Raw genomic sequence first — 11327 nt, forward strand, 5'->3', positions numbered from 1 at the left:
TTTAACTGTTGCAATTCATTGGGAATACTCACTGCTAATATAATTTAGCAAAAAAATTCCAAAATATATAGGAAGAATGTAAGAAAGGATATATATATATATTTAGAAAGATACTGGAACTCTAGTATAATTCAACAATAATTTATGTAAATATAGTATTGTTTGGTTCAATGGTTGATAAAAAATATAACACGTAAAAAAATGTGGTAAAATTCATCGGTAAACCAATTAAACAAAATTTTTTATTTGATAGAAGAACTAGTATTATAAATAAAATCATTTTTAAATTGTCATGTAGAGAATCTTTAATCAGATCCCCAACAAAAGTAGAATTAACATATGGTGTATTTTTCTTGGAGCTGTATTTGCTTGGTTCTAAGCATATGGAAGAAATGATNACAAAGTGCAGAGAAAATTCGTGATGTTCAACATCTCAGGGAACGAATAGTCAATTGTGTGGCAACCGTCCCCCCAGACATGCTCGCCAGGACATGGGAAGAGGTAGAATACCGTTTAGACGTCTGCCGTGCCACTAACGGGGCTCATATAGAACTTTACTATGTGTTAAAAAAACTTGAAAATGTAAGCTTTTCAGTCATGTATAAAACATGTATGTATTAAAATATTTTGCCTCAAAACCCCGGAGTTCTTTTATAGACACCCTGTATAGTAAGCATTAGTTGAAAAACAATGTTAAGCTTTGAACAAAATCGTTACAGGTTTGTTTTTTTAACTGTTTCAATTCATTGGGAATACTCACTGCTAATATAATTTAACAGAAAAATTCCAAAATATATAGAAAGAATGTAAGAAAGGATATATATATATATATTTAGAAAGATACTGGAACTCTAGTATAACTCAACAATAATTTATGTAAATACAGTATTGTTTCGTTCAATGGTTGATAAAAAATATAACACAGAAAAAATTGTGGTAAAATTCATCGGTAAGCCAATTAAAACAAAATTTTTTATTTGACAGAAGAACTAGTATTATAAATAAAATCATTTTTAAATTGTCATGTAGAGAATCTTTAATCAGATCCTCAACAAAAGTAGAAATAACATATGGTGTATTTTTCTTGGAGCTGTATTTGCTTGGCTCTAAGCTTGTGGAACAAATGATTAAGTAGTTGATTAATTGCGAAATGGTACCATACAGTTCAGGAGATTTTTTACTGTTATTCAATTAGCTTAAAGTGTGTGTAAGTTGAATAAAATTTTTTTTTGGATGTGTGAGTTCGCTTGCAAGAGTTATTTTATTTTTAAGCGAGTACCACTTAAATTCGATAAAACGAAAATCATGCTATAATTATTATTACAGTTTTTAGATAAGCATATTTGTATTTAGTAATTGGATCAAAGAAGCTTTATTTAATTACTCAACATTTAAAAGTTTCTCAAAAGGAACTAGATTTTTCAAAAGTATGTTAATTTTATGAAAGTTTCGACGCGTTTGGCTTAAACGTCCACATATACTTATAGCTAAATATTTTCAGAAAGTACCGGATTTTTTCAGCTACAAATAAATATCAGAATGCAAAAAGAAATATCTTATAGGTGAATTTTGAAAATATGTAAATATTTCATAATAGTTGTTCTGTATATTTTATAGAAATTACGAAATTAATTTTAAAAAGTATAAGCATTAGGGGTTGTATATAATATAATATAGTTGTATATAATAATACAGGGGTTGAAAATAAAACAAACGTCATTAAAATCTAACGATTAAACGACTAAAAGCAGAAAAATCTATTTGATTGCTGGCATAAAACAGAGAAGGGTTGAAAAGCAGTTATTAGAGACTACTATAACTTTAACCAGGCTACCAAACTTGTGGTAAACATTAATTCCCAATAAGAGGTTTTTTTTTGGACAGGGATTTAACATTTACAACAATTATGATGGTGATTTGATCGTGATAGAACATCCTTTTCATTCTTTACAAAATTTGTCTTAGTAATTATTTTAATAAGCTGTTTAATTCTCCTAGAAATCAATTTTGGATTGAAAATGTTGAACGAAGCAGTCAGAGAATATTTTAATTCATGCTTTTAATTCCAAAGAAGTTCAGGAATTATATCCTATACCCATCTATTAATTGCTCACTGTACGAATGAATTAAGGCGTATAAAGTTATTTGCGTTACATTCCTTTTGATAAAGTATGTGAACTTGATTAAGTGCAAAGATTACTTCCGTTTTAAAATTATAAATGCAGCTCTTTAGGTTAATTAAGTCTTTCACATCTCAGCACTAATTAGTTTAGAAGATATAATTATATTTTTAAAGAATTTTGTTATTATTTTGTAACAACCCTTGTTGCAATTTCTGAACGCTTGAAATTCCTTTATAATAATTTACATGTACCACGCGGTAAATTTATCAAGAAATATCTTTTCCCCTAAGGGAGTTCACATAACATAGATTTTTCTTTTTATCTTTTCTTCTTTTTTTTAAGATTGAGAATGAGAGAATATTTAATGTTCCTTAAGTGATATGAGATTTAATTTTTAGTTACTTTGGAAAAATGCTGAAGCTTAATTTAACTGACTTTGAACTGTTTCTCAGCCACATAAGAAATTGTTCATCAATAGGCAGAGTTTTTCTTATTTATGTTGTCTTAAGAGTTGGGGGTGGGGAATTGAATTAAAATCTTACCATTTTTTCTTTTTCTTTTTGCTTATTAAAATTTATTTCCTAGTGTTTTCCTCGTGTTGTTCGTAATTTTCCTCACTTATTGCGAAATATAAGCGTAGAGAAGACATTCATACACTGTATTAATGCCCCTTACCCCCTAACTAGAAAAAAATAACGAAATAATAAAAAGAAGCAAAAAAAAAAAAACATTATATTTAATAATGTAATAATAAAAAAGAGTCAGTCCTCTTACATATAAGTATACAAGTTATGCTGTTATGCTAGTTTAATGCTACTGTTATGATACTTATGGTGTTAAGTTATTATTTGCATTATACTGAACATCATCAATGTATCAATTAATGTAACCATTTTATACTGTAAAAGAACTTCAAATAACAAAAATAGATGAATTATTTATTTATGTGATGTTTGGATTTTGAACTGTTGTGAATAAAATGATAATAGATGTTGTATGTATGTTTCTATACAAAATGTTCTATATGTTCTAAAATATTTTATATGTTTGTGTATAAAATATTCTATATAAAAGTTTCTATATAATTGTTGAAAAATATTGCTCAATAAATTAAAATTTTTACATTAATACAATTTCTTTTTTGTCTTTTCTATATTTGTTATTTTTAAAAAACAGTAAGTTCTACTTATTTATTACCATTGAAAATTGTACTTTAACTAACATAAAGGTTTACATAAATTGCAAAAATTAAATTGGTAAAAAAAATGTGGAGAAAAAAGTTTTAAATTTATACAGTTTATATCAGACAATATATTACGTATATTACACGATACATTCTTATTATTTTATTCATTAATATTGGTTTTAGAAACCAATTGTATTTAAAGTGCTTAAGGATTTCTCGAGTTTTGGAAATAATAGCTGTTGAGATATGGTTTCATAAAATATTGTTAAAGGCATGAAAATTTCGAGTAAAATCTTTGAATCTACATCAAAATGTCTCTGGCCTAACTAAATTACTTATTTTACTTCTGCCGTTGTGAAATTCTAGGAAAATAAAATCCATTTATTTTCTCCTGTTTCGGTCGAAGAAAACTATAAAAGAAAACCTAGAATAAGATTGTCATTAATAATGTCCCTTAGGCGATAAAGAAAGGAGGAAAAATCATAAATTTTTATGAGTTGGCGGCGCTTTCTCTAAAAAGACGCCAATCCTGCATTTTAAATGAGGCGTTCTGAGTAAGTGTTTCTTAATGGAAATGAAACAAACGTAACTAAGTGTTCAGCTTTATTGTGGGTCCAAAAAATATATAAAACTAAAAAAATTTCCCTCAAAAACTCAGGAGCAGCATATTTTTTTTTTCACCACTTCATCGAAAGCTTTTTGATAAATCATGCATTAATTTTTAGTTCAAATATGTCACAAGTTTTTTCAAAAATAAGTAAAGAAGATGAAAGAAAACTTTTTGCTGATTTACGTCTTGTTTACTTTTGATCTTTAAAGTTTGGTTCTTAGGAAAATTATGATCATTAAAGAAAAGTAAAAAGGAAGATTACTGTGAGAATGGTTAAATCTTTAATAATAACGTAGAATGTGAGTTGTTATGTGTGCGCTTTTTCGAATTGCATTTTAGGAAACATGGAAATACAGAAAAGAATGTCACAAAAGGGAAAATTTTAGGAATTCATTGAATTTCACTAGGGGAAGAAATAAATGTTTACAATGATAAAGAGAACTGAGTGTGGTAGTTTTACTGGCTAACATAGTAAACGTGAAACGCTAAATTCTGTACAAAGGCAGATTACAAATAAAAAAATTGGGAATAAAAATTTTTTGGTTTCAAGCTTATGTTAAATGAATGCAAAGGCAATAATTTTTTTTTTCTAAAAGTATTATTGCGTAATTTTAAAAGCATAAGCTATTCCACTGCATCGAGCATGTAGATACATTAAACTGAAAATCTTTTTTCAAGAGCTGAAATCTCTTTATAAATTTTTTTTTTTTGATTTCTTATGCTACTTACATATAGTGTACCTTAATTAGGTCATAACTTACGCTTGATTAAGTCATCGCTGAACTAAGCCCTCCAATAATTTATCGAAGCTTTTTAAAGAAAGTTTTGCGCAAAATGGAAAACAAATTTTACTGAATTAATTAAGTACATTTTTTAAAAAAATATAGTATTTAAAAAAAGAGAATAAATCTCGAATGAATTGATGAATTGAGATTAAATGTCAAGTAATAAAAATTTCCTTAATTTTAAATTTTCTTTTTCCTAAATAATTAAAATAATTTTTATTGGTATTATTATTAATTATATCAATACCAATTATTTTAATTAATCAACAAAAGAAAATTATAAAATGAAATCTTAAAATGGTTAATAGAATGGTTAATAAAATGAAATTATTAATCTTTATATTAATTATCAATTTTGATGCGAAAATTGAACATATATAAACGTACTAGAATAATATAATGCAGTGAGCGTAAATTTAGTTTTAAAACAGTATTCTTAATTTTATTCAAACAATGCGTATGGGAGATAATTAATAAAATTTCACATTAAAAAGCAATAAAACAAAATTTTACAATAAAAGCTGAAAAAATGGCATGAATTATTAATTTTTTAAAACTTTTGTCTTAAAAAGAATTTCATTTACTTAATTAATTTATAAATTGTAACTTGTTTAATATATTTAAGACAGACATTTTCAACAAATTTTAAATTTATATGTTCTAAAAGAACACAATACATTTGTAATATTTAACTCTTTTAGGATTAAATTCTTCCTCTTGCCCTCATCGAAATGGCAGGATAAATTTTCATCCAACATTCCTAGTGCCCGTGATATTTCGGGCTGGAGTGTTCTAAAGTAATGCACCAAAAGTATTAAACAATCTATTTCCTATGCCTGGAATCATCCTCATTACTCAATTTATACACCAGATTGCAGTACCAGACTAATTGTAATGTGTTTAGAGATAGTTTATTTTAAATTAGATCTCAGCACTTATCAAACATGCATATTTGCGATTTACATAAAATAAAAAATGATTACATATTTGGTACATAAACTTAGTTTAATATAATTTTATTGAATAAAAGACAGACGTTTTTATGACCATTTTATTCAAAATTCTGCGTCCATTAAGGGGTAATAAAAACAGTACTGATTGTTAAGAAGCAGGAGTGATCTTGAAGTAAAAATAACTAAAACAACAAGTAAATTGGATTAATTTTCCTGTTTTAAGATAATTTCTTTTAAGGAATCAATACTATTAACAATACAGGGGAAATTCTATTTTTTAAAACACTTCCTTTATTTGCATTAATTCTTTCAAAGTAATCTATTTTGGAAATTATATTACATAAGGATAGTTATTTTTTTCTGTTTGCTAATATAAAGTTTAAAATCACTTCTATTTTCCAATTTTCTATGACAATATTTGTAAATAATATCCTACCATTTCCTGAAGCAAATCTAATACATTTGATTACTTGCTTATCTATTCATGAGCAATCAAACATTGCTTTTCCGGCTCAAAATAAATTCCACTTACTTTGAAGTATGCAAATAGCATATTTTATTATAAAATTATTAATCGAATCTTTCCAAAACATCGAAACTAGCAAAATTTCCTCCCTAATAATGAAAATTATTCAGGGCATTTGCTTCCTCATTGATGATTGATTAAACATGAAACTTATTTTATCGTTCTTTTGAAACTTATGTTTTCTCTCTGATTGATGATTGAAGTTGTTTTTAAGTAATGTAGAACTTCAAAAGTACGATAAATGCAAATTTTTGCTACATTGGCGGATTTGCATGCATTTAGAGGTTTGCATTTTAGTCGCGACGTGCAAAGATAAATTACAAAGCTAAGAACTTTACACGAGCTACTTTTAATACATAAGAAAACTTTGTTGGTTCGAAAATTAATTTTGTGGTATGCGAATGAAGCTGTAAATAATTACTCAAAAGTTTCATTGGTTAAATTGAAATTCCTAAAATAGTTTAGTTTGGCTACATTAGTAAAATGTCGGTTTAACCAAAGGAATAATTTTTATCGCGTTTAAACCATGAGTCAAATTTCTTATATATTTCTATTTTTCAGACTGATAATAATCAGGCAATAAAATAAGAAAATATCAATATAAACGATTTCCAAATCATGAATTTCAGTCTAACGGGGCTTAATATGCTATATATTTTTAATTTCTTATAAACATAATAGTTGACTATGCTTATAATTTATAAAACGATGTATAAAAATTAACATTTTTTAAAATTTAGTTTGAGTTTAAGGATTTCTTTATTACTTTTCTTTTTTTAAATATTTGGACTAATATCAGAATGTATGCTTTGCATTCAGCTTAATTAATAATAATTTTGACATTAATTTATAAAACAATGCATAAAAAATTACATTTTTTAAAATTTAGTTTAATTTTTAACGATTCATTTCTTGCTTTTCTTTTTTTAAATATTTGGACTAATATCAGAATGTCTGCTTTGCATTTAACTTAAAGAATAATAACGCTTAAACATAGATATATAAGGAAAAAATTCTTTATTTGAAAGGGTTTAAATTTCATTAATGAGACAAGATTTTATTGATACTCCATTAAGTGTTTAGCTACTTATCTATTTATATTTTCCTATTAATTATTGCATATTGAACGCATCGTCAAATTATGAATAGAATAAAAAGGGTTATCCTCAATATTGTTTAAAATTTTTGAAAAATACTCTGATAAAATGCAATTGCCCCCCTTCTTCAATTTAATTTAAAACTTTGTACTGCAGAAAAAAAATCTGGAATCAGATAGTGTAAAGTTCAGTTTTTAATTAATGATATCTTGAAGACTTTTTTTCAAAGATTTGAATGATTGTCTTTTCACACCCCACACGCTTATGCCTTAAGAATAGGACTGTAATTTTTCTCTTCACCCACAATTCAATGTTTTAAACGCCTACAAGATATTATTTATCATTCATTTATTATTTAGAATCACTCTAATTAGATCTTTATTTTTGAAATAATTTCCTACTTGGACTATTTTTAAAATTGAATTAAAGCATAACTCTCTGTTATGAAACTAATTTTTAATTAATGGAGAAATTATTGCAATGAATTAATTTTTTAGTAGAAAAAATTCGTTTTATTTTTGTAACTTTTTTTTCTTCCTTTTCTAGTAAGGTGTTGCTTCGTTTTTTCTAAATCGTAATTTGTTGTTGAAGATACTTTTTTTAATTTTTAACGTATTTACCATTTTGATGTTATAAATTATTTTTATTTAAAAACAATAACGTATAATAATTATAGACGTGTATAATAATAACTGAATAACTAGATCTGTTAAAACAAATATGTGTGAAGTTACAATTAATAATAACTTTCTATTATAAAAAATTTAAAAATTTGTTTAAATCTATTAGTAGTAACCATTAAAAAAAGATTGATGCAGATTATTTAATTCATTTAACGATTGACGTGGTTCTTATTAATTATCAATGTTACTATAAAAACAATCAGGTCAGAGCATTAGCCATAAAAATTACATATACTTATTCTATTCATTACAAATATTTCCGTAGGTTCACAGAATTTGAACTTTTAAAAATATTAAATCTATTTTTCTTTGAATATTGATGATTGAATTTTTTTAAAACTTATTTTCAGTCGATTTCTGAATTTTTCCATATCATTTTATTGAGAGAGACCACACTTCGAACAGAGTTGTATTGCATGGATACGGTAAACTTTTTTAAATAAAAATGTAGCTTCTGGTATAAGCTTAATCGTATTAACGTTTGGTAGTTTTCATAATACAGTTTTCACTCACTTTGTTGTTGTTTCTAATGTTACTTGCCAATATCAGCAAGACTGCTTGGCAAAACCAAGCGAATTCAAGACTGAGGGAGTGCTTCTTGTTTTTCAGTGGCGCCATCTATGGACAAGAATACGACTTCAGGCACGCACTCTTCTCAATCACTTTACTATACAGAAACCGATAATTGCTAAACAGAGCTTTTCGCACGACCACCAGAATTTTAGTTGCCTCTACTATGTTTTCAGAGATATTCGATATATTTTAAAATTTTGATTGAAGACTGATAAATGTAAAGCAAAAATTCAGTTAAATGTATTAAAACTCAAATACCTTTAAAATTCTAATTTCTCACGAAACGTCTCCAAAAATCGTTTTTCAGGAACCAAAATATTTAGAAAAAATATTTACGAACACAAGAAACAAAACTTAAAGTTTAGCTACAGTTCAGATCTAAGTTGTATACATCTTCCCGCGCCGATGAAACATTTTGCAGAAAAGTTTAATTTCACTCAATGGAAGTTTAGAAGCAAGGATTTTAAATTGGAACGCTTCATTTAAACCATCTAGTACACAAGATATCTAAACATACAATGCATTAAATAATTATCAGTTCAGATAACAAGTTTGTCTAAATACAAGCTAAGTAAGTCAAAACTAAATGATAAAGCCAGGTAATAAAAAATATCAAATAATATATTATTCACGATTGTAAGTATTTTTCACCGTGTGCAAAACTACTTTTTGTGTGTTGTGCATAGCGCGTCCGTTTCTGTGAGACGCGTACCGTTCTAAAGTTGTTTAAGGTCTTTGCATGCGTTGAACATTTTCAGACGGAAAAAAAATGCGCAAAACTGCTTTTTGTGTGTTGTGCATAGCGCGTCCGTTTCTGTGAGACGCTCACCGTTTTAACGCTGTTTAGGGTTTTTGCACGCGTTGAACATTTTGAGACGAAAAAAAAAATGGGTGTTGCCTTTTCGAAAATTTAGAGTGGCTGGACCTGTAACTGCAACCGTGTGCGCTACTTTGATGCCGTTCTTGGAATCACCAACTCATACCTCTAAATAATTACTATATGAAATCTCATTGCAATCAGTTCAACAGACTGACCGCTTGAGGTCCATAAGTAGGCCAAGTTTTTTTTTATGACAAATCTGAAGTATTTCTTTTTTTTGTTTGACGGCGGGCACTGGATTTTCATTCTTTGCCTCGGAAGATGCCGGAATTGTTACTCATTTAACGTTACCCAGTGGGTACCTGTGAATCTAAGTCACGGAGGTGAGTGACATTTCCCATGCCACACTGCCACATTCATGGGGTGTGCCACATTCACACATGACGCAACAGAGAACAACACAGGAGAAATACAACCATGCCCTGAGCGGGATTCGAAACCTCAACCTCTGGCTTCGCAGTCAGGCACGATGATCGCTCGTTCAGCGTTCAGTTTTGTTAATATAGAAATATTTGACCTTTGCAGTCATTTTACGTAAAAATAACTTCAAATTCAGTAGTTTTTCAAGTATTTAGTGATTTTATATCCAAGTCACAAACGTTTAAATGAAACTTGTTGCTCTCACTCAAAAATCAATACTTTATATTCGGAGAAATATTAAGTTTATATTTTTAAGCTCCTTTTTATTTTATTTCTGATGATTGATTTAAACTTGAAGAAACTGGAAAAAAAAATACAATAATGGAATACTGGTAGGAAATGTTGGGATAGATTGAGAATTTCAAACTGTTTCTCGACTATTGGTTTTCTATATTCACTTAACACCTCTGAAGTTTGTTTTACGCCGCAGAAAATGTCGCCCGTGTTTTGTCCTTCAAATATCATTTGAAAAACCAAGTTTGTACGAGAAGACATTTTGTTCCATTGGAAATCCATGAGGACAAATATGAAGCCAAAATAAAAAATCTGGTAACTTCTGCTTTGACGCAACATAGGAAATGGGAGACTGAATGGCAAAGAATTTTTTTCTTCTTTTAAAGCGTGAAATATTAGCTCAACGTTAACTAGGATTATTTTTAAAGTTTATTGAAAATATTAAGTTCGTTAAAACTTCAACAAAAATACGGTGATGCATGCAAACAAATCTTTGCCCAAAAGTTTGATCACAGGTTTTACAAGGAGAGAATCAGATATGTATGACTGTTTTGTTTCAAACGCGTTAATGAAATAGTTATTATTAGAAGCCTTTGTCTATCAGCTTCGTCACCTTTCAAAATTATCTTGTTCAATAAAAATACTTTATTGGCAATCAAGTCAAAATCACAACACAACTGTTTTTTAATATTCGAATTCTTTAATCTCTTCTCCAATCCTAACACCTCAATTAGTTTTAAACAATGCATATGTCAAATGTGGCCGCATATGTGGCCATAAAATATTCGATTTTTAAAATCTAATATTTCTACCGCTACATTAGCAAACCTAAACTTCGTTTAAAATATTTCTTGACCCCCGTTGCCTGTATTGTTTGCTATCATTGCAAAAATAGCTCAAAATAACTACGAATAAAAAAGGAAATGTTTTCAACACAAAAGGAAATCTTTTTTGCCGATGATTATTCACTGAATTCAATATTTTTACTTCGACCAATTCTATGAATATTCAAAATGTTAATGTAAGTTATTATGTACAGCTATTCCTTAATGCAAAACTATTATTTACTGAACAATTAAGTAATAATTAAATGTACATATCTTGTGACTCTGAAGATCTTTTATTAAAAGTGAAATAGTAGTAAAAATGAAATAGAGAGAATTTAAATTATAATATAATGCAAACTTTCTCACCGATAATCAGTATGACAGTAAGCGGCTCTATAGAACCACTTATACCTAAAATTTCTACATTCGT

This window comes from Parasteatoda tepidariorum, chromosome 1, assembly GCF_043381705.1.
Source record: "Parasteatoda tepidariorum isolate YZ-2023 chromosome 1, CAS_Ptep_4.0, whole genome shotgun sequence".
NCBI classification, from domain to species: domain Eukaryota; kingdom Metazoa; phylum Arthropoda; class Arachnida; order Araneae; family Theridiidae; genus Parasteatoda; species Parasteatoda tepidariorum.